This window comes from Schistocerca cancellata, chromosome 4, assembly GCF_023864275.1.
Source record: "Schistocerca cancellata isolate TAMUIC-IGC-003103 chromosome 4, iqSchCanc2.1, whole genome shotgun sequence".
Taxonomy (NCBI): Eukaryota; Metazoa; Arthropoda; class Insecta; order Orthoptera; family Acrididae; genus Schistocerca; species Schistocerca cancellata.
Window position 1 is genome coordinate 124,290,267 of NC_064629.1, and position 25,864 is coordinate 124,316,130.

The 25,864-nt window shown below is 44.7% G+C and overlaps 1 protein-coding gene and 1 pseudogene across 1 annotated transcript in view; both read left to right on the top strand.

Moving 5' to 3' along the window:
* The window catches only part of LOC126183922 (protein sickie-like), a 366,138-nt gene that overhangs the window by 63,793 nt on the left and 276,481 nt on the right, over positions 1 to 25,864 (top strand). The gene's annotated exons all lie outside the window — the stretch shown is intronic.
* LOC126185460 (5S ribosomal RNA) lies at positions 10,970 to 11,087 on the top strand (annotated as a pseudogene).

Here is a 25,864-nt window from a genome sequence, read left to right on the forward strand (position 1 = left end):
TGGGACTTAACTGCTAAGGTCATCAGTCCTAAGCTTACACACTACTTAACCTAAACTATCCTAAGGACAAACACACACACCCATGCCGAGGGAGGACTCGAACCACCGTCGGGATCAGCCGCACAGTTCATGACTGCAGCGCCTCAGACCTCACGGCTAATCGCGCGCGGCCGTCATTGATAACATAAAGAGCGAAGTCATCTATGATTTGAAGTAAAGCTGCTCCTTACCTGTATAGATAGTCACATTCCCATGCTTAGCTGTGGGCATTAAAACGCTTCCGGTCTGCAGAAAATATCTCTCTTCGTCATACCCAACAGTTTCTTCGTAGGATTCAGGCTTATAGAAGTGGCTGACCATTACACAACTGTAAACCTTACCATTTATTTATTTCTATCGATAATCCATCTGCATAACAGGTTCCGCACTTGATGCATCTGTGATAATCGTGTCATATTAATCTAAGAAGTGCCGTGCGTTCCATCTGCTTGTAAATTATGGTCCATTTCATTGTTTCAGTAGATATGTGTTGTGTTTCTTGAACGAAGATGGAGAGTGGTACTGATATTAAGTTTAACGTATGGCCGAAAATTTTCGCCATAAAAGGTATAACTTTTTTTTTTTGACGGTGATCCTCGATACATTATTATTCAAAAATATTCATTTCCCTCGTCAATTTCTCTCGGCAGTACATTATGATTTTTTGTCACAAGACCAGTGGATGACGCAAATGACACTCTCTTGCTGGATTACCCTCGTATCTTTCAGACAGCTACTTAACATTCCTGTATTAAGGAATCGGTGTGTGCATGATAACAACACACCCACATTCCCAGTGCATTCTTTTTCCTTCGATAGAATGAAACGAAAATATCTTTGTTCCCTCGGTGTTTCCACTTACTGCATTTCTTGACTCAGACAAACGTTTTCGTATAATGTTCAACGTTGAAGCTCACCAGCTTTTCCGTTTACTGGGTTTTAATATACTGCTGTAGACTGATCAATACATGTGACGTAGCTACTAGATATTTATTGTTAGCGTATGAGATTATCAATAATGTCATCCAAGAGATGCAGAAACATTTCTGTGCGTTGTTTATTTCTGGGCTCCATGGCAGTTTTCTTTTCTTCTAAACGACTTCTTACTATCTCTTAGGTTGGGTTAATCGTGCCCCACCCATGACGATTCGTCTTTTTATCACGCAAGACAAAAGTTTTTCTTCGCTACAGGCTATGATCAGCCCTTTCTCAAAGTAGAAGTCAACTCAAGTTCACGCCGTCTTAACACTTCAATTTTAACAGCGGCACAGTTAGGAAGTCTAACAACTAACTCCATTAATAATAGAAAATCTTGAAAAAGAAGGTCGTTTCGTGAGAATGCAATTTAACCAAGTGTGATATCACACTGAGGATAGCATACCAGAGCCGGCCGTAGTGGCCGAGCGGTTCTAGGCGCTACAGTCTGGAATCACGCGACCGCTACGATCGCAGGTTCGAATCCTGCCTCGGACATGGATGTGTGTAATGTCCTTAGGTTAGTTAGGTTTAAGTAGTTCTAAGTTCTAGGGGACTGATGACCTCAGAAGTTAAGTCCCATAGTGCTCAGAGCCATTTGAACCATTTGATAGCATACCAGAGTTTGTACTATTTCCTGATGACACAAGTGTTATAATTAATTATTTTAGAGAGGGGAGAATAACAAAAGAAATTGTTAATAATGTTTTAGAAGAATTACTACACGGTGCTCTACAAATGGACTCTCCCTTAAATTTTAAAAACGAAATAGCATATTCATTTCTTTATAACATACAGAGTAACACAACATTAGTATAGCACATGAACAAGAGTTTGTGTAGTGTTATAATATTCCAAATTTATAGGCGGAAATGTTGAGAAAAATATTAATTGGAAGAACAGTATTATTGGGCTTTTCAAACAGCTAAGTACAGAAACTTGCTCTATGCATACTTGCTAGTTTCTGACAGAAGCAATTCAACATATTAACAAATATTCCATATTTACACTCATTAATGTCCTAATGGCACATCAGTTGAAGGCACAGAAAAGAGCATTGTGAATAATTTCAGAAGCACGTATATACTCGATAACGAAATTTGTTATAAATAATCCATCAAATTTCGCAAGGAAAACAAATGCCCACATTACAAATTTACAATAAAAAAGACCTTGGTTACTCCTCATTAAAGCTGACAGTGACCCGGAAAAGTGTAAAATATGCAGCATTAAAAAATCTTAAATAATTTACATAATAATAGGAACGTCTGAGAGAAAAACAGATTTTAAATTCAAAGTGAAATCGCTTCTGTTGGAATATTCCTTTGTCAAAAACTAAATTTTATTCAAGGTTTAGCTGAATGTCTATTAAAAAAGACAAAGATAATTGATTTGTTGTTCATTTAAGTATATTTTACCAATAACATGAATAATGTGAAAATTGACCAATAATGTGGAAGTAATGTAAAGAGTAACTTGAAAATGACCGAAGTAACATAAATGTCTGATAGTTAGAAAACCAGATTTTAAATGGAAACTGTAATTACTACTACTGGATTAGTCATAATTTGTAAAATAAATTTTATTAAAGAACTGCGATGCGAAGGAATGTAAGAGTTTAGCGTCCTGTTGATAACAGGATGATCGGAGACGGAGAGCAGGCTAGTATTAGGGAAGGATAGGGTCTGGATCGCGGGGTCCCGGGTTCGATTCTGGGCTGGCTCGGAGATTTTCTCCGCCCGGAGACTGGGTGTTTCTGTTGTCCTCATCATTTCATCATAATTCGGGAAAGGTGGCGAGACTGGACAGTGTAAAGATTGGGAATTTGTATGGGCGCTAATAACCACGTATTTGAGCGCCCCATAAACCAAATGTCATCATCATCAAGGATAGGGTAGGAAATAGTCCTACCGTTTCCAAGGAACCATGCTGGCAATTTGCCTTCGTCGATTCAGGTAAATCACTTGAATTCTAAAGTTTGATGGCAGTACAGGGATTTGAGCCACCACCCTCGCGAATACGAATACAGTATGTTAACCAATACTCTTCCTCGCTTGGGCCGTTACAGAAATAGAAATCCGTATTGAATAAAAGATAATGATGTTTGCTTTTACGTTTAATTTAGGTATGCTTTGCTAGTAACATGAGTTGTAAAAAACTAATATGATCTCTTTCATACAGCGTAAGCCCCTTTACTATTTCACAATTATTAAGTGGCCGTCATGTAGCCGTACATATAAACAAATTTTGAATATTAAACCTGTACACAAACTTACTGCACGTCATTAAGATTGAAATTGTTCCAGTAATTTATGGAATTAACTAACTAATTAACCGTGGAATGTCAATACCAGGTGTGATGTCTCTCGTGGGAATGCGAAATGTCCGACGGTTTCCCATACTACAGATCAGGCCATTGACCAAAGTTTGCGTTAACGCCTCTCATGGTGTGCTACATCCCCATGTTAGTCAGTAATTGATCGCGTTGGTGAATTTAGAGCTTAAGTCCTTCGTCCATGAGTGTCCAGTGATTATTCAATCGGATTTAATTCCGGAGAGCAAAGTAGCTACTCTAGACGTCCAATATCCTCAAGGTGCTGGTTGTCGTCCATTGTGTGCTCGGCCATTATCATTCATCAGATGGAACCCTCGGCCATATCCATCACTAAAAACTACGTACAATCATTACAGGAACCCATGACTACGGACCACAGCCGTCACAATAACGTTGGGCAGCACATGCAATAGGCGAACGTGTTGCTAACAAGATGCTGCTCTAAACCAGAAAGCTACCGCTCCCATATCGATCCCTTTCTGCAATACTGACTAGACTGTAACTGTCCTAGGGTCTTGCGGGAAGTCCAACTGGCAAAAATCACTTTACAGACTAAACTGCAGCTAATCTTTTAGCCGGGCTCTACCGTATTGTTTCTGATTCCATTCACGGTGGGCAGAACATCCGTACAGTATCTTTGTGTGACGGAATGCATCTGGAGGCTTGCCAAGCAAACAGAACGACCTCTCGAAGTCGATGATACACTACGTGGCAGGATATTCGAGTATGTGTCACCCTTACTGCCGACAGGTCTCTGTCCTGACTTGACATACTCGGATGGAAAGCAAGGTAACGTCATGGCCCTAGTTTGTGGCACTCAGTTGACCTCGCTCATACTGCTGATGACTTTTCCCTCGTGCCAGATTCTTGTCCACCACTATGAAATGACGCTGTACTTCACGTTAAATTCCTGCTTTATATCGCCCTGACATTGACCGACTTTTAATCTGTGAACCATCTGCTCAGTGCAGTGTTACGTAAATGTTTTCGTTGTGCCATTCCACTTCCGTACCACTTAAATACAGTTTGCGAAATGCGAAGCACTAAACCTCTGCCTACACGGAATAAGTTGTCTTATACTGGTGTGTCATATAGTCCTATTAACATGTTTCCGTGTTGTCCCACCGCAGTTTAGCCTGTACAACGACACAATGGTGCAATGTTGTTTTCTTTCGTATAACTCAGAGATACCTTAACCTATGGACACGAATTTAACTTATTAACCCCAGAACGGTTCTTACAAGGGAACAGATCTGCAAGAAACGAGACTTTCATTAACAATGAAAGTTCAACATCTTCATTCAATGTCATATTACAACGACATAAGATTCTTGAGACTGTTCACTTATGATGCTGTTGTAAATAGACACGTCACAACGCAAGAGAATTGTAGCGAAATACAGGAAGAGCTGCAAAGTATTGACTTTTAGGGTTGGGGCTGGTAGCTGACTATCAACATGAACAAATACATGTTGTTCCCATATAGGCGGAAATCTCCACTGTTGTGTAGTTGCACAGTTACAGAACAAACACTGAAATCAGTTACATGCATTACATGTGGGCATATGCGAACGAACGCTTTATTTATTTGCTTATTGCTTATTTAACCTGACCGAATTAGGGTCTTAAGGGCCTCTCTTACATCTAACCAGGAACAATACATACCTAAGTTAAGTTATTATAAAACCGTCCCAATAATAATAATAATAATAATAATAATAATTGACACTGATAATAATAATAATAATAATAATAATAATAATAATAATAATAATAAAAGGCATTTAGAATAATACAGATTATACACTCCTGGAAATGGAAAAAAGAACACATTGACACCGGTGTGTCAGACCCACCATACTTGCTCCGGACACTGCGGGAGGGCTGTAAAAGCAATGATAACACGCACGGCACAGCGGACACACCAGGAACCGCGGTGTTGGCCGTCGAATGGCGCTAGCTGCGCAGCATTTGTGCACCGCCGCCGTCAGTGTCAGCCAGTTTGCCGTGGCATACGGAGCTCCATCGCAGTCTTTAACACTGGTAGCATGCCGCGACAGCGTGGACGTGAACCGTACGTGCAGTTGACGGACTTTGAGCGAGGGGGTATAGTGGGCATGCGGGAGGCCGGGTGGACGTACCACCGAATTGCTCAACACGTGGGGCGTGAGGTCTCCACAGTACATCGATGTTGTCGCCAGTGGTCGGCGGAAGGTGCACGTGCCCGTCGACCTGGGACCAGACCGCAGCGACGCACGGATGCACGCCAAGACCGTAGGATCCTACGCAGTGCCGTAGGGGACCGCACCGCCACTTCCCAGCAAATTAGGGACACTGTTGCTCCTGGGGTATCGGCGAGGACCATTCGCAACCGTCTCCATGAAGCTGGGCTACGGTCCCGCACACCGTTAGGCCGTCTTCCGTTCACGCCCCAACATCGTGCAGCCTGCCTCCAGTGGTGTCGCGACAGGCGTGAATGGAGGGACGAATGGAGACGTGTCGTCTTCAGCGATGAGAGTCGCTTCTGCCTTGGTGCCAATGATGGTCGTATGCGTGTTTGGCGCCGTGCAGGTGAGCGCCACAATCAGGACTGCATACGACCGAGGCACACAGGGCCAACACCCGGCATCATGGTGTGGGGAGCGATCTCCTACACTGGCCGTACACCACTGGTGATCGTCGAGGGGACACTGAATAGTGCACGGTACATCCAAACCATCATCGAACCCATCGTTCTACCATTCCTAGACCGGCAAGGGAACTTGCAGTTCCAACAGGACAATGCACGTCCGCATGTATCCCGTGCCACCCAACGTGCTCTAGAAGGTGTAAGTCAACTACCCTGCCCAGCAAGATCTCCGGATCTGTCCCCCATTGAGCATGTTTGGGACTGGATGAAGCGTCGTCTCACGCGGTCTGCACGTCCAGCACGAAACGCTGGTCCAACTGAGGCGCCAGGTGGAAATGGCATGGCAAGCCGTTCCACAGGACTACATCCAGCATCTCTACGATCGTCTCCATGGGAGAATAGCAGCCTGCATTGCTGCGAAAGGTGGATATACACTGTACTAGTGCCGACATTGTGCATGCTCTGTTGCCTGTGTCTATGTGCGTGTGGTTCTGTCAGTGTGATCATGTGATGTATCTGACCCCAGGAATGCGTCAATAAAGTTTCCCCTTCCTGGGACAATGAATTCACGGTGTTCTTATTTCAATTTCCAGGAGTGTATTAGCACATTTTAAGCTCCTTTTAGTATTATGAGAAGCAGAATGGATAACGGAAGAGGAAAAGATTGAAATGACAGTGAAAGTAGCTTTTAGGAAAGAACGGAATATAAATAGAGAACTCTGCCAACAAGACATAGGGAAAAGTTGTGTGGGAGGAGAACTGACGAGGGTGAGCTGCACAGAATGTGGGAGACATGTCTATTATGATGAAAGATGGACCATTACTTCTTTTTTGAAGTTTGGAAGGAATTTAATTGCCGGCCGGGGTGGCCAAGCGGTTAAAGGCGCTACAGTGTGGCACCGCGCGACCGCTGCGGTCGCAGGTTCGAATCCTGCCTCGGCCATGGATGTGTGTGACGTCCTTAGGTTAGTTAGGTTTAAGTAGTTCTAAGTTCTAGGGGACTGATGACCATAGAAGTTAAGTCCCATAGTGCTCAGAGCCAATTGAACCATTATTTTGGAATTTAATTTCTCTAATATTTTGAGGAATTTTGTTCCAAAGCCGGGTTCCTGATACAGAAAAGCATTTAGAGAGCGTAACAGTGGTATGTGATGATACACAGGGAATTTTACTTAATTTGAAATAAATATTTGTGCTGTGCTGTTCAAATAGTAGAGTAAGAGTTGGAAATGAATAAGAGGGAGTGCAATGATTGAGAAGATGATAGAGAAAACATAGAGTGTGGTTGTCTCTACGCTTATCGGCACGTTGTCCGGAAAGTGGAACGACCACACAGACTAATCATGTGAATGTTATGTACCCTACTGAGATTCTTTCGAAGTATGCTCAGGAAGTTCAGTTCAGCTACGGAGTAGGTAGCTTACAAAACCGTCGTTTGATATTTATTTGAGTGTTAGCCGTTAGTCTGATACCATTACTAGATTGGATCATCCGTATTTCCCCTGTCAGTCCTGAGAATAGTAGCACTTTTTTCACAGGTTCGTTTAGTGAGCGTGAAACCATCACGGTAATGCTCATCCATCTCAAGTGACAGACGCTACAAGAGAGGCATTGTGCATCACGACGTTGTTTACTCTTGAAATTCCGAGAGCGTGCGTTCCTCTAAGATTCGGCCAATATTTTGCTTCCTCGTACATATATCTCGCACAAATACCATGAAGGAAAAATTAGAGGCCGCGCCGAGTGGCCGCGTGGTTTGAGGCGCCATGTCACGGTTTACGCGGCCCCTCCCACCGGAGGTTGGAGTCCTCCCTCTTGCACGAGTGTGCGTGTGTTGTTCTTAGCATAAGTTAGTTTAGGTAGTGTGTAAGCCTAGGAACCGATGCCCTCAGAGTTTGGTCCCTTAGGAATTCACACTCATTTGAGCATTTTGAAAAATTAGAGAGAGATTCGCGTTCACGCGGGGGCTTACCAACACTTCTCGCGCCCCTTTAGCAACTGGAACAGAAAAGGAGGGAGGCTGCAGTGGTATACAAAGTATGCTCCACCACACCCCATAAGGTGGCTTGTGGAGTATAGGTGCAGATGTAGAAATACGTGTAGTTATAGTACAGGGCGCGTCAAAAGTCCTTGGACACCTTTATAAGTTGGAAGGTTAAAGGGAAAATTGAAATGTGAAGATGGGAACATAGGTTTGATGTGGGGCCGCAACTTTTGGAGTGAATTTCATTCATGGCCGCCATCTTGAAAGCCGCCATTTTGGATTCGAGTCATTTTTCTTTTTCTTTTTTTTTTTTTTTAATGGGAAGGGGAGGGGTGTATGACACATCAAATAACACTCGTTTGAGCTTTGGAATTTAGTGGTGTAATTTGTTTTTGTCTATCTTGTACAGTTTAGAGTTTAGTAATGTTCAAAGTTGGGAAATTACCTTTGTACCGACTGTTACAACACATGTTCTACGTGTTGTCCATCTCGTGCAATGCACAACTGCAGTCGACGCAACCACAATAATAACTTCTAAACTGTACCTAGGGACAGTTTACTGCTTGAGAAGATGAAATGAATATCTTTTGACTACGGGATCGGCCATCGGTCACTGGAATCAGTAAAGTATATAGCAGGATTTGTCCATAGTGATTTAAGGTGTAACAACAATATAAATCTAGTTGTGGGGAAGGCAGGTCGTACACAGTCATAACAAGAATCCTTAGCAAATTTGCATTATCGGTCGAACGAAAGCATTCGCGTATTGTACAGCCATTATGACGCCTTCCATGACAACCAGCGGCGTACGTGTAATTCATCGTCGAAAGAGACCGTTTACAAAATACTTGTCGACCAAATCCTGGTATTGTTGTACGGACTGAGATATTTGCCAGGTTGTAGGTTAACGAAACAACTGCTGATGATTTGAAGAAGAGCTACGCAACTCGTCTTTGCTCTCCTCTGCCAGCGGAAGGACGTCACAGAAATACTCAGTGAAACCCACTACAAGAAAACCGTTATGCATTTGCCAGAGCCTCGCTCTCTATACTCCGAGTTTCTACACTCTAATATAAGTACAGAATCATATGATTTCCTCCAACTTAAATCCCAAGGATAAAATAGGAAAATATGGTGTACAGAGAAGATAGTGACGATTGTTCCGCCTATCATTCGCGAATGGAAAATGAAAGAGGAAAGTTATTCTGGTTTATAATTCACCCTTTGTCACTTTTCGCACGGTGCCTTGCGGAGTACGGATCTTGATGCAGACGCATATTATTTATCTTCTAAATCACAGTTGACAACCTGTTGCCTGTCTACTAGCGGTTGATTGAATGGTTCAAATGGCTCTGAGTACTTGAATGGTTCGAATGGCTCTGAGCACTATGGTACTTAACATCTGAGGTCATCAGTCCCCTAGAACTTAGAACTACTTAAACCTAACTAACCTAAGGACATCACACACATCCATGCCCGAAGCAGGATTCGAACCTGCGACCGTAGCGGTAGCCCGGTTCCAAACTGTAGCGCCTAGAACCGCACGGCCACTCCGGCGGGCCGGTTGATTGAATGATTCCCTGTATTAGATATATTTCTTTCTATCGTTAACTCCATAAAATACGAGTCACTGTTCACTCCTTGTCATTCGCAGGATTTGTATGAGTCACGTTATTGTGAAAATCGCGTTAACGACCTTTTAAAATCCCATTTCCCTCTAAGAATCTCGAGCGGCTTATTTGTGGTTCTCCAAAGTGATTTCGTCTGTGGTACGGCTAACTGGTCAGATAACAGTCACTAATGCTGTGAACTATTTTTAAATTTCTCAGTTCCACAGTTTGGAAGCAACGTCTCTTCAGCTCTGGAAAAGTTTACACGTTTTTAGGAATATTTACAAAGACAGTAGACATTCTTTTACACGTCGGTCGAAGCAAGTTAAAAGTCTAGAAATCGTTTAAAATAATACTCTTTTTGAGCGAGTTTAATCTTGTGGGAAACAAAAATGTGTGTTGGAGCAAAATCTGACAAATACAGTGGATGCTCGCTCACACAAGCAGACTTTGAAGCTGAAAACTGCCTTACAGACAAGGCGCAGTGTGCGGGGTCCTTGTCACGCAACACATACCAGCTGTTAGCCGCTCCTCTGTGGCAGTTCTTGCCTGGAGCGGCGAATGGATGCCAACAGATATTGTATTACAACTAGTATTACACGGTGCCATGCTGCAATCAGGAACTGATTTGATTGGCGGATGTACTAGAGCTTTATTAAACAGTTTTATCACCAATCTTTATTGTGGTGGTGCAGGTATTTGATAGCCTAACTATAGACTTTGGAGGAGATGATGGTCTATGCGACCTTTTGTTTTGGCAATTTTTTCTTTCGGTCGGACCAGTAACACCAGGTTTTATCTTCACTTCCAGTTCTTTGTAATGTCACAAATTTGATTTTCTGTGTGTGTGTGAAATTTTGGCACAATACAATGGTTTCAATGGTCTAGTGATACTGAATACACCATAAATCTGAAGCCAGTTTTTCTCTTCTGAAAAGTTTTGGTAAGGTTTATTGGGCCGTTTTCTTGGGAAAAGGAACCTCGACATTAAGAAGCTCAGCGATTATTCATTTCTCCTGGGCTACCAAATACCAGCTTTCTTCATGTATGCACCTCTCCAGAATAAAACATGGCTTCCGAAGAAACACGCTTCTTAGAGGGATTTCCTTCCCTCTCAAGAAGTTGGAAAAAGAAGGTCACATGTCCACGTCTGTTGCCATGTCTTCTAATTTACAGCACAATTTCACCGTAACTGTTTGCTTTACAGTGCTACGTTTCACATGTTACAGACGCGAGCCCTTCACTTCCGTGCTGCCGCTTCGAGTCTATCGCACTATAACGCTAGATAGTTTTATCTGCGGTTAGAATGTGCACAACTGTATTAATGATATCTGCGTTTGTAACAGCATATTAATCTAATAATACACGATATAACTAGTAACTAAATTGTATTTTTTGTCAACGGCCTTGCCGCAGTGGTAACACCGGTTCCCGTCAGATCACCGAAGTTAAGCGCTGTCGGGCTGGGCTAGCACTTGGATGGGTGACCATCCGGCCTACCGAGCGCTGTTGGCAAGCGGGGTGCACTCAGCCCTTGTGGGGTGTTGTGTGATGTCCTTAGGTTAGTTAGGTTTAAGTAGTTCAAAGTTCTAGGGGACTGATGACCATAGATGTTAAGTCCCATAGTGCTCAGAGCCATTTGAACCATTTGAGAGCCAGCCCTTGTGAGGCAAACTGAGGAGCTACTTGATTGAGAAGTAGCGGCTTCAGTCTCGGAAACTGGCATACGGCCGCGAGAGTGGTGTGCTGATCACATACCCCTCCATATCCGCATCCAGTTACGCCTGTGGTTGAGGATGACACGGCGGCCGGTCGGTTACGTGGGCCTTCATGGCCTGTTTCGGAGGAGTTAGTTTTAGTTAAGTTAAATTGTATTTTTACTAGCCATCACACATTTCGGTGACTTAGAACCATCTTCCTGTAATAAACTTAAGATTTTAGTTCATCAGCATGGCTCCCATGAATGTGACGCCTTTAGATACTGCAGTACTGTCATGAAACCGTCAAGTAGGTTTGTCGTAGATAAGGAAAGTGAAAGTCTTCAATATATTAGAAAAGTGCACCTCGCCTGTGGACGAGACTATCTAAAAGCAATTCTACGATCAATCCAGAAATATTACTCGACAATGTAACATTTTCGGAGAGGGGACAACACATCTCGTATCTACCGGTCCTGTTAACTACAGTGAAAGACTCTTCATCTCCAAGTAACTCCTGCAACCTACATACTTCTGAATCTGCTTAGTGTATTCATCTGTTGGTCTCCGTTTACGGTTTCTACCCTCCACGCTTCCCTCCAGTACGACATTGGTGATTCCTTGATGCCTCAGGACGTGTCCTACCAACCAATCCCTTCTTCTAGTCAAGTTGTTCCACAAATTACTTTTCTCCCCAATTCTGTTCAGTTTCTGTTCAGTACCTCCTCATTAGTTATGTGATCTATCCATCTAATCTTCAGAATTCTTCTGCAGCACCACATTTCACATTTCAAAAGCTTCTTTTCTTGTGTAAACTGTTAATTGTCCATGTTTCACATCCATACATGGCTGCACTGAATACAAATACTTTCAGAAAAGACTTCCTGACATTTAAATCTATACTCGATGTTAGCAAATTTCTCTTCTCCAGAAACGCTTTCCTTGCCATCGCCAGTCTACATTTTATATCCGCTGTAGTTCGACCATCCTCAGTTATTTTGCTGCCCAAGTAGCAAAACTCATCTACTACTTTAAGTGTCTCATTTTCTAATCTAATTGTCCGCAGCTCGTGGTCGTGCGGTAGCATTCTTGCTTCCCACGCCCGGGTTCCCGGGTTCGATTCCCGGCGGGGTCAGGGATTTTCTCTGCCTCGTGATGACTGGGTGTTGTGTGCTGTCCTTAGGTTAGTTAGGTTTAAGTAGTTCTAAGTTCTAGGGGACTGATGACCATAGATGTTAAGTCCCATAGTGCTCAGAGTCATTTGAACCATTTCTAATCTAATTCCCTCGCATTACCTGATTTAATTAGACTACATTCCATTACTCTCGTGTTACTTTTGTTGATGTTCATCAAATATCCTCCTTTCAAGACACTGCCCATTTCGTTCAGCTGTTGCTTCAAGCCCTTTGCTGTCTCTGAGAGAGTTACAACGCCATCGGCAAACCTTAAGATTTTTCTTTCTTTTCCATGGATTTTAATTCTTACTCCAAATTTTTCCTTGGGATCCTTTACTGCTTGTTCAATGTTCAGATTGAATAACATTAGGGATACGCTATAACCCTGTCTCACTCCCTTCTCAAACATTGATTCCATTTCGTGCCCGTCGACTCTTATCAGTGCCTTCTGGTTTCTGTCCAAATTGTAAATAGCCTTTCGTTCCCTGTATTTTACCCCTGCCTCCTTCATAATTTGAAAGAGAGTATTTCAGTCAATACATTGTTAAAAGCTTTCTCTAATTCTACAAATGCCATAAACGTAGGTTTGCCTTCCCTTAACCTAGCTTCTAAGATAAGTCGTAGGGTTAGTATTGCCTCCCTCATTTCTATATGATCCACACTGATCTTCCCCGAGGTCGGCTTCTACCAGTCTTTCCGTTCGTCTGTAAACAATTTGTGTTAGTATTTTGCAACCGTGACTTATTAAACTGATAGTTCGGTAATTTTCACATATGTTAGTACCTGGTTCCTTTGGAATCGGAATTATTATATTCTTCTTGAAGTCTGAGGCTATTTCGCCTATCTCATACATCTTGCCCACCAGATAGAAGAGGTTGATCATGGCTGGCTCTCCCAAGGCTATCACTAGTTCTAACGGAATGTTGTCTACTGCTGCCGCCTTGTTTCTACTTAGGTGGCTTCAAATGGCTCTGAGCACTATGGGACTTAACATCTATGGTCATCAGTCCCCTAGAACTTAGAACTACTTAAACCTAACTAACCTAAGGACAGCACACAACACCCAGCCATCACGAGGCAGAGAAAATCCCTGACCCCGCCGGGAATCGAACCCGGGAACCCGGGCGTGGGAAGCGAGAACGCTACCACACGACCACGAGATGCGGGCTCTACTTAGGTCTTTTAGTGCATAACTGATAATAAATTTGCTCCACTGTGAGACAAGACGGCCAGTGTCTTCAAGGAACTACGGAACTACACTACTGGCCATTAAAATTGCTACACCGACAAGAAAGGCAGGTGATAAACGAATATTCATTGGACAAATATACTATACTAGAACTGACATGTGACTACATTTTCACGCAATTTGGGTGCATAGATCCTGAGAAATCAGTACCCAGAACAACCACCTCTGGCCGTAATAACGGCCTTGATACGCCTGGGCATTGAGTCAAACAGAGCCTGGATGGCGTGTACAGGTACAGCTGCCCAGGCAGCTTCAACACGTCACAGTTCATCAAGAGTAGTGACTGGCGTATTGTGACGAACCAGTTGCTCGGCCACCATTGACCAGACGTTTTCAATTGGTGAGAGATCTAGAGAATGTGCTGACCAGGGCAGCAGCCGAACATTTTCTGTATCCAGAAAGGCCCGTACAGGACCTGCAACATGAGGTCGTGCATTATCCTGCTGAAATGTAGGGTTAGGCTGGGATCGAATGAAGGGTAGAGCCACGGGTCGTAACACATATGAAATGTAACGTCCACTGTTCATCAAAGTGCCGTCAATGCGAACAAGAGGTGACCGAGACGTGTAACCAATGGCACCCCATACCGTCACGCCGGGTGATACTCCAGTATGGCGATGACGAATACACGCTTCCAATGTGCGTTCACCGCGGTGTCGCCAAACACGGATGCGACCATCATGATACTGTAAACAGAACCTGGATTCATCCGAAATAATGAGGTTTTGCCATTCGCGCACCCAGGTTCGTCGTTGAGTACACCATCGCAGGCGGTCCTGTCTGTGATGTAGCGTCAAGCGTAACCGCAGCCATGGTCTCGGAGCTGATAGTCCATGCTGCTGCAAACGTCGTCGAACTGTTCGTGCAGATGGTTGTTGTCTTGCAAACATCCCCATCTGTTTACTCAGGGATCGAGACGTGGCTGCATGATCCGTTACAGCCATGCAGATAAGAAGCCTGTCATCTCGACTGCTAGTGATACGAGGGCGTTGGAATCCTGCACGGCGTTCCGTGTTACCCTCCTGAACCCACCGACTCCGTATTCTGCTAACAGTCATTGGATCTCGACCAATGCGAGCAGCAATGTAGCAATACGATAAACCTCAATCGCGATAGGCTACAATCCGACCTTTATCAAAGTCGGTAACGTGATGGTACGCATTTCTCCTCCTTACACGAGGCATCACCGGGCAACGCCGATCAACTGCTGTTTGTGTATGAGAAGTCGGTTGGAAACTTTCCTCATGTCAGCACGTTGTAGGTGTCGCCACCGGAGCCAATCTTGTGTGAATGCTCTGAAGAGCTAATTATTTGCATATCACAGCATCTTCTTCCTGTCGGTTAAATTCCGCGTCTGTAGCACATCATCTTCATGGTGTAGCAATTTTAATGGCCAGTAGTGTACAATTGTATCCAGGCGTGCACCTGGCCATCCGAAGCAAATCGACGGCCACGAATGTCTTTCCTCAGGGCTGCAAAAGTATGTAAATCGTAGGGGAAGAGATCGTTACTGTATAGAGCTGTATAGAGGATGTGTAAGAGCCTTGCCAGCTAAATGTCTGCAAAACTAATACTAAACTCCGTCCGATCAGGAGGCAGGCCCATCGGTACCTACTGACCGCCGTATCATCGTCAGACGATAGGCGTCACTAGATGCGGGTATAGAGGGGCATGTGGTCAACACACCATTCTCCCAGCAGTTGTCAGTTTTCGTGACCAGAGCTGCTACTTGTTAATCAAGTAGGTCCTCAATTGGCCTCACAGGTGTTGGGTGCATCCCTCTTGCCAGCAGCACCAGGCAGACCCATACTGTCATCCGTCCAAGTACTAGCCAAGCCAGACAGCACTTATCTTCGGTGATCCGAAAGAAAACGGTGTTACCACTGCGGCAAGGCCGTCGGAGAAACCTCTGCAGCGTAGTCGATAAAACCTTGGCAACATGTGGGCTGGCATTATCCTGGAACGGAGCAATGCCGTCCATCAACCCGCTGGTCATTGACTTTCTGGAACACGGCGCCACAATTAATGCACAGCGGTACGTGGACACTTTGCAAAAATCGAAGCGCACCATCAAGCCCAAACGCCCAGCAATGTTGACGGACGGCATTATTCTGTTGCAAGATTATACCCGCCCACATTTTGCAAAGTTGTTTCGCCTACGCTGCAGACATTCCGCTGTGAAGCCCTTACGCATCCTCCACATAGTCCCGATCTGTCTCCATACGATTTCCATATTTTTGGAGCCGTGAAGAAAGACATTTGCTTCGGACGAAGAGATGCACGCCTGGGTACAATCATGATTCCGTAGACAACCGCAAACCTTTTTTCTTGAAGACATTGACCGTATGTCTCACAGTGGGATGCATGTTATAACAGTTACGACAATTACTTTTGAAATAACAGCTTACTTTTTTCCCTCTATCTCTTCACTTGACTGCGCCTTATATGTTACTATATCAGTCTGGGAGACACTTTAGCGATAGCCCACTTGAATACCGGTTATCAGCGTTGCTAGTGTAGCTATATCGGACCGTACTTAGGGTGTTTCAAAAATGACCGGTCTATTTGAAACGGCAGTAAAAACTAAACGAGCAGCGATAGAAATACACCGTTTGTTGCAATATGCTTGGGACAACAGTACATTTTCAGGCGGACAAACTTTTGAAATTACAGTAGTTACAATTTTCAACAACAGATGGCGCTGCAAGTGATGTGAAAGATATAGAAGACAACGCAGTCTGTGGGTGCGCCATTCTGTACGTCGTCTTTCCGCTGTAAGCGTGTGCTGTTCACAACGTGCAAGTGTGCTGTAGACAACATGGTTTATTCCTTAGAACAGAGGATTTTTCTGGTGTTGGAATTCCACCGCCTAGAACACAGTGTTGTTGCAACAAGACGAAGTTTTCAACGGAGGTTTAATGTAACCAAAGGACCGAAAAGCGATACAATAAAGGATCTGTTTGAAAAATTTCAACGGACTGGGAACGTGACGGATGAACGTGCTGGAAAGGTAGGGCGACCGCGTACGGCAACCACAGAGGGCAACGCGCAGCGAGTGCAGCAGGTGATCCAACAGCGGCCTCGGGTTTCCGTTCGCCGTGTTGCAGCTGCGGTCCAAATCACGCCAACGTCCACGTATCGTCTCATGCGCCAGAGTTTACACCTCTATCCATACAAAATTCAAACGCGGCAATTCCTCAGCGCTGCTACCATTGCTGCACGAGAGACATTCGCTAACGATATAGTGCACAGGATTGATGACGGCGATATGCATGTGGGCAGCATTTGGTTTACTGACGAAGCTTATTTTTACTACCTGGACGGCTTCGTCAATAAACAGAACTGGCGCATATGGGGAACCGAAAAGCCCCATGTTGCAGTCCCATCGTCCCTGCATCCTCAAAAAGTACTGGTCTGGGCCGCCATTTCTTCCAAAGGAATCATTGGCCCATTTTTCAGATCCGAAACGATTACTGCATCACGCTATCTGGACATTCTTCGTGAATTTGTGGCGGTACAAACTGCCTTAGACGACACTGCGAACACCTCGTGGTTTATGCAAGATGGTGCCCGGCCACATCGCACGGCCGACGTCTTTAATTTCCTGAATGAATATTTCGATGATCGTGTGATTGCTTTGGGCTATCCGAAACATACAGGAGGCGGCGTGGATTAGCCTCCCTATTCGCCAGACATGAACCCCTGTGACTTCTTTCTGTGGGGACACTTGAAAGACCAGGTGTACCGCCAGAATCCAGAAACAATTGAACAGCTGAAGCAGTACATCTCATCTGCATGTGAAGCCATTCCACCAGACACGTTGTCAAAGGTTTCGGGTAATTTCATTCAGAGACTACGCCATATTATTGCTATGCATGGTGGATATGTGGAAAATATCGTACTATAGAGTTTCCCAGACCGCAGCGCCATCTGTTGTTGAAAATTGTAACTACTGTAATTTCGAAAGTTTGTCTGCCTGAAAATGTACTGTTGTCCCAAGCATATTGCAACAAACGGTGTATTTCTATCGCTGCTCGTTTAGTTTTTATTGCCGCTTCAAATATACCGGTCATTTTTGAAACACCCTGTATATCTGTGTCTCTAATTCTCGGAAGTAACAAGAGATTTCTGCCTCTCTGGCTACGAGTGCAGTTTATAATGCAGTAATATCTACATCTACATCCATACATACTCCGCAAGCCACTTGAAGGTGTGTAGCGGAGGGTACTTTGAGTACCTCTATCGGTTCTCCCTTCTATTCCAGTCTCCTATTGTTCGTGGAAAGAAAGATTGTCAGTATGCCTCTGTGTGGGCTCTAATCTCTCTGATTTTATCCTCATGGTCTCTTCGAGAGATATACATAGGAGGGAGCAATATACTGCTTGACTCCTCGGTGAAGGTATGTTCTCGAAACTTCAACAAAAGCCCGTACCGAGCTACTGAGCGTCTCTCCTGCAAAGTCTTCCACTGAAGTTTATCTATCATCTCCGTAAAGCTTTCGCGATTAGTAAATGATCCTGTAACGAAGCGCGCTGCTCTCCGTTGGATCTTCTCTATCTCTTCTATCAACCCTATCTGGTACGGATCCCACACTGGTGAACAATATTCAAGCAATTGGCGAACAAGTGTACTGTAACCTACTTCCTTTGTTTCCGGATTGCATTTCCTTTGGATTCTTCCAATGAATCTTAGTCTGGCATCTGCTTTACCGACAATCAATTGTTTATGGTCATTCCATTTTAAATCACTCCTAATGCGTACTCCCAGATAATTTATGGAATTAACTGCTTCCAGTTGCTGCCCTGCTATATTGTAGCTAAATGATAAAGGATCTTTCTTTCTATGTATTCGCAGCACATTACACTTGTCTACATTGAGATTCAATTACCATTCCCTGAACTATACGTCAATTCGTTGCAAATCCTCCTGCATTTCAGTACAATTTTCCATTGTTACAACCTCTCGATATACCACAGCATCATCCGCAAAAAGCCTCAGTGAACTTCCGATGTTATCCACAAGGTCATTTATGTATATTGTGAATAGCAACGGTCCTAAGACACTCCCCTGCGGCACACCTGAAACCACTCTTACTTCAGAAGACTTCTCTCCATTGAGAATGACATGCTGCGTTCTGTTATCTAGGAACTCTTCAACCCAATCACACGATTGGTGTGATAGTCCATATGCTCTTACTTTGTTCATATATTGGAGTAGGTGGTACTTTGTTCATATATTATCCGATCAAAAGTATCCGGACACTCACTCTTAATGCGAAACTAAGCACTAGCTATCACGAAAGAGAACCGGTCACTATAAAAGGGGGCGAGGAGTGTTGTGTTGGCAGCAGAGAATCAATAAGAGCGGAATGGGTCGACCAGGAGATGTCAGTGACATCGAACATGTTTTAGTCATTGGATGCCACCTGTGTAATAAATCGTTCATTGACATTTCAACCCTTTTAAAGTTGCGCATGTCGACCGTTCGTGGTGTGATTGTGAAATGGAAACGCGAAGGAGCAACCACAGTTAAACCAAGACCAGACCTCATGTAGAGACGGACAGGGACCGTCACGTTTAGCGGGAAGTGGTTGTAACAATCACATAAATCAGCAAAAGGAATCAGTCGTGAGTTCCAAAGTGCTAGTAGCAGACAATGGTGGAGCGGCTTCTCGTATGCTACACATTTTTGTCATCAGTGCTAAGCGACGCTTGAGGTGATGTATAGAGCTGTCCTACTGCACAGTGGCCGGCCCGTGTGGCCGAGCGGTTCTAGGAGCTTCAGTCTGGAACCGCGCGACCGCTACGGTCGCAGGTTCGAATCCTGCCTCAGGCATGGATGTGTGTGATGTCCTTAGGTTAGTTAGCTTTAAGTAGTTCTAAGTTCTACGGGACGGATGACCTCAGATGTTGAGTCCCATAGTGCTCAGAGCCATTTGAACCATTACTGCACAGTGGATGATTGGAAACGTGTGATTTGGAGTGACGAATTACGCTATATCGTGCGGCAATCTGATGGAACGGTTTCGGATTGACGAATAGTTGGAGAATGTTACCTGCCGTCATGTGTAGTGCCAACACTGTAGTATGGATTAGGTGGTGTTAAGATGTAGAGTATTTTTGTTCTAGGGTGTAGTCGCTTTATTGCCCTTCAGAATATGCTAAATGTGGAAGGATACGAATACACATAACACACTTTACAGTATTGTGTACTGCATGCAGACAGGAACAGCTCTGAGAAGATGATGGTTTGTATAAGCATGATAAAGTACCCTGTCGTATAACAGCATCTGTGAAGCAATGATTTGCGCACAATAACATACTTGAAACGGACTAGTGTGCCCAGAGACCCGACCAGTCCGCTCCCGGTAGCTGAGTGGTCGGGGGCTCCGAACAAGTCCCCAGGACAGGACGGCTTCCCAACTGAATTTTACCGCGCCTTTGCATACCTCATGGGACGGACCTGGATTCAGATGTACAACGAACTCCTGTTACCACAGACTGAGATACCTGCCGAGTTCACGGAGGGTATCATCATCCCAATACCCAAACCACGTGATGGCAGAAGGCCAGGAGATTATAGACCACTCACTCTCTTGAACTGCGACTATAAGATTTTCGCGCGCATCCTTGGGGCTCGCCTACGGTCTTCAGTTTCTGCTAGACTCCTCATAGATCAAACTTGCCTCGGCGGTAAGAGTAACGTACATACGGCGCTCGGTGACTACCGAGATACCATCGCATTAGCAGCGGCGTGCCGAATGCGTGGAGCACTCGTCGCTATTGACTTCGATCATGCGTTCGACAGAGTGGATCACACCTTTTTGCATGCGGTGATGGGCAGATTGGGAATCCCGCAGGCCTTCATTCTAGTGATCATGCGACTGTTACACGGCGTGCGATCAAAGGTCTCGGTGAATGGACGGGGCACTGACTACATTATTATTTCAAGGTCAGTTCGTCAAGGTTGCCCCCTTTCGATATTTTTGTATGCAATGGCTTTGGAACCCTGTCTATATGGTCTCCGAAGGTGGTTGGAGGGAGTGCCGTTGCCACAACTGACCTTTCATTGCCGCGCTTATGCTGACGATGTTATGCTGGTGACAAGGACAGGCGATGAAGTACGTACGGTGTTGGCATGGATACATCGATACGGGATGGCGGCAGGAACCGTGCTTAATCTACAGAAATCACGCTGCATGAATGTCGGTCGAGGATTACAACCGGGGGATGGAGGCCCGCTCATGTTAGTTAAGACCATAAAATGTCTAGGTGTTACATTCCACACGGATGTGCAGCGGACAGCAGCGGATAACTACCCACGCATATTGAAGCTGATGCGGACAATGGTGCTGTTACAGAAATTGAGAGCGTTGGATATGATTCAGAGGGTGACCTATGTTAACGTATACCTAACACCGAGACTCACTCACGTAGCGCATGTCCTGCCTTTAACGCGCACAATGGCATCACGGATACAAGCAACTTTCGGAAACTACGTGAGTGTGGGACGCCTGTTTAAGATCCAATACACAACGCTTACGCTACCACCTGGAGAGGGTGGACTTGGTCTAGTGAACGTATATGAAAAGGCACGGGCGTTATTCGTCAGTACGATTTTCCGACAGTGGCGCGGTCAATTTCGCAATATCTCGGGTGCGTTGGTCGATGTACTAGCGCCCATTTCAATGCTGCCCCCAGTCAGTGTGGGATATATTTCACGGAAGCTGTCAAATTTCAAGTCTTTTTTTTTTTTTTTTTTGGAGCTTAGCTATGTCAGAGAGTCCTTCCCAACAACACGACTACCGACGACGCGAGATGTATACCAACTCTTACTGCGCCGGTGCCCCATGAATACCCTGGAAAAGAAGTACCCAGACATGAACTGGCGACAGATATGGCGCGTTATACGGAACGTTTACCTCCCAACGTCGGTACGCTCAACATGGTATGTGGTGGTAAATAGGAAGTTCGCAACGAATCAACGGCGGCACGCTATTCATTTGGCAGACACTCCACTATGTTTAGGCTGCGCAACAGTGGACACTGATGAACATCGTTTAGCATGTAGTGGGACGGTTCCAGTGTGGCACTTGGCACAACAGATATTGGCGTTCCTGTTACGCTCCGCCCTCACACAATTTCGTCAGACACACTTTTTTTCCCCCCAAGAATCTTATTTTCCGGTCCTAAAAACCAATGCAGTGACATGGGTACGGGGAATGGTGGTGGGCTACGTGTATAACGAATCGGAAAAGGACAAAATTGATTTTTGGCATTTTCTCCTGCATGGACACACTAAGTTGCAACAGCATAAGAGATATGGGTAAGACTTCGCTAATTACTTGCGACTTACATTTACCGACCCGCCGGCCAGATGGGGTGTGACGGGTGAGAGATGAGATAGACGAAGAAGCCGAGATAGACATCGATCACACTTACGGACCCTTAGTTAATTTCGAGAAGACGACCCAGTCTTACACCAACGTCTGGAGAACGAGTCGATAGATGGCTCTCTTGCTCTATCGAACGTCGGGTCGTGAGCAGGTGTCGCCCCCGACACGAATTTCATTTCATTGCTACTGGAGCATGTTTCTTTTGTATCTGTACTATCCACAATGTCTTCCTGCCTTTCATTTAGGCATTTTCAGTTTTCTTCATTTCCTTAATTAATTTTCTAATTAGCCACTATTTGTCAACATATGGACATTGTAGACACAATTTATGCGGTAGTACAACAAAATGTATGTCAGCAAAGGTGGTAAGCCTGACATTGGAATTAATAAAATAAAATAGAATAAATTAAAAACAGAAAAAATAAAAAATAAGAAAAACAAAAAATAAGAAAATAAAAAATAAAAAAGAAAAAAAGATGGGTAGAGCGTCTGCCATGTAAGACGCAGATCCCGGGTTCGGCTCCCGGTCGGGAAAAAAAACAACAAAAAAACAAAAAAACAAAAAAAAGTGGTCAGCGTGACGGATTGTCAATCCTCTGGGCCCGGGTTCAGTTCCCGCCTGGGTCAGGGAATTTACTCCGCCCTGGGACTGGGTGTTGTGCTGTCCTCATCAATTGCAGGTCGCCGAAGTGGCGTCAAATTGAAAGACCGGCACCCGGCGAACGGTCTGCCCGACGGGGGGCCCTAGCCATACGATTAAATAAATAAATAAAGTTTTATTGATTGGCGACTCCATGGCGTGTTGTGTGCACCACGACCAAATAGTGGATAGAATTGGAAGGAAAATCAGAATTGGCAGTATTTTGTTGTTTTATTGTCAGCAAAATCGATTTTCGGTCACTTAGTGACCATCCTCAGTGCAGTAATATACAATTAAAATTGGTAGGCACTGGTATCAAGCTATAACCACGAGCTTAGAGCGATCACATAAAAAAAAAACAAAGTTTATGTGATCGCTCTAAGCTCGTGGTTATAGCTTGATACCAGTGCCTACAAATTTTAATTGTTTATTACTGCACTGAGGATGGTCACTAAGTGACCGAAAATCGATTTTGCTGACAATAAAACAACAAAATACGGCCAATGCTGATTTTCCTTCCAATTCTAAATAAATAAAGTACCGACCTGAACACAATGGAACATTTTTGGAAGGATTTAAAACGTCGACATCGCTCTGGACCTCAGCGTCCAACATCATTAACTATCATTTATTGAGGAAGAATGGGCTGTCGTTTCTCCACAGACATCCAGACACCTCTTGAAAGGTCTCCTGCAGAGTTCAAGCCATCAGAAAGGCGAAGGGTGGACACACACAATATTAACTTCCACTAATAGATGTCGAGATACTTTTGATCAGATAGTGCACATTCCGTACAATGTAGAGATATAGGTACAGGCAGTTTATCATGTTTGCTCAATGTCTGATTTGATAAGTGAAATGTAGTAGGTGCTGTTGACAGACACTCGTTCACGGAGCAATACACAGCAGAAGCGGCGACGAGGAGAGCATGGCACATGGCAGCCCGTATCCGGCAAAGGTGCGGGAGCGCCCCCAGCCTCGAGCTGAAATGGCAACGTCGGGCCCGGCGGAAATTGTCTCGAGCCATGGCGACTCCTTAGCCGCACCCCGCTCCTCCCACGCTGCCGCTTCTTTCTGATTACACTTCACGTCAAGGCCTTTATAAGAAGTGCGCCATTCTGTAAGAGGGCTGCCACGACTCATCAGTGAAGTTTAGGGAATATTGTCGTAGCTAATTCCTTTCGTTTTCTGATATTTCGTCCACTAATCGTCCAGTTATCTTTTGGCCCGAAATGCTGACAGTATAGTCTTCTTGTACGGTTCATTTAACTGTAGACAGCACCACAACGCTTGTGCCTCATACACTAACAGCTGCAGAGGTATACCTTGAATGCACCGCCGCCCCCACATGCACACACAAACAATGGACCCCTTGCTCACAAACCCTGTGCAGAAGCTTAGGCAATATCAGGCATAGTTGAATGCTAAACACGCGAACTCCGTACACTATCGAATTTGCAGTCACCATCACGCTTGCGCAAATCCTTCGCCAGACAGATTTTGATAACTTCTTTGATAAGCAGACCTTATAATGACAATGTCGATGTCAGTACTGAGACGCTGTCGTGTTCCATAGGGTGCCCCGGCTCACTGTCACACTATTGGAGTTCTCTGATTTGTCAAGCTGTAGCAGGCTGGTGTAATGTAAGGGCTCCATTTCATTTTGTAGAATAGTTCGTGTCGTATATCTGACGTGTGACAGTCGACACTCGTTCGTGACCGTGGACCATGTCCCGAAGAAGTAGCAGGTCGTTCTTCACGCAACCGTCTTCAGTGCTAGGCGGAAGATTACTTTGACAAAGATCGGACCTATTTTAAAATAAGAACTCGCTACTTAGCTATATCTTCGTCATAAGAAGTCACAAATCGTGATGTTGAAACTGTCTATAACATGGACTTCTTGTGTGTGCGTGTGATACGAACGTTGTATTTATAATAGCTGTAAGTTGTAATATCACTGATGTCCAAAATTAAAGCAACAAAAAGCTATTTCCCCGTCTTGTGTCTAATTCACGGTATAATCTTACAAAATGTCAACAGATGTCCGTACAATCGTGTTCTTCACGGAAAAAGGCATTCCGGTCAACGGACAACGACGTCAACGATGACCTATCAAATGGGGTAGTGTCTGCTGGATAACCTCACAGCCACAATCTCAGTCCACACAGTCACAGACGGTCCGGTATGGCGCAAAGAAGACGTCTACCAGAAGCTCTGCGGTGGAGGGCCATAAGAACAACGGAAGCAGGACAATTGCAAACTGACGTGGTCCGATGCTTAATGTGAATCGTTCTGTTGTTTCTCGGATGTGGCGACAGTTTATAGAGACCTAAATAGTACCCCGAAGACCAGGGCAGGACCGACCACATGTGAAATCAAAAAAAGAGGACCGTTATTTCTACATAATGGCACGACGGTACCGCCTTAGTACTGCACGGCAACTGGCATCTGACCTCGCAGCATCCACTGGACGTGTTGTATCGTGACAAATGGTGCACGGAAGACTTCTGCAGAGTAGTCTTTACTGTCAGAGACCTTTGTATGTGTACCGCTGATGCATCTTCACAGAAGTGAACGTTTAGAGTGGAGTCGTCAATACGCGAACTGGACGGTGAACAATGGGCCAATGTTCTTTTCGCAGATGAGTCCCGATTTGGTCTGCAGAATGATTCTCGAAGCATTCGCATCTGGAGGGAACGTGGAACGCGATCTCGGGACCCAAAAATTGGGGAAAGAGATCTATATCGATGAGGATACGTAATGGTGTGGGCAGGGATTATGTTGACAACTCGAACACCTCTTCATGAAACTGTACGGGTGAATCACCTAGGTTAAGTGTCAGGTATCGCGACGAGATCTTGGGACCTCATGTGCGGTTGTTGCGAACTGGTATGGGCCCAGACCTCGTACTGGCGAACGATAATGCTCGACCTCATAGAGGACGGATGGTTGATGTTCTCTTGGAAACGGGAGATACTGCATGCATGGCGTAGCCTGCTCGCTCTCCCGTTTTGAATCCCATAGAGCATGTCTGGGACGAGCGTGAGAGACAGGTTGCATCACGTCAGCATCCACCTATCATTCTCCACGACTTGGGAGCAGCTCTACAGGAAGAATGGGCGTTATTGCCTCAACA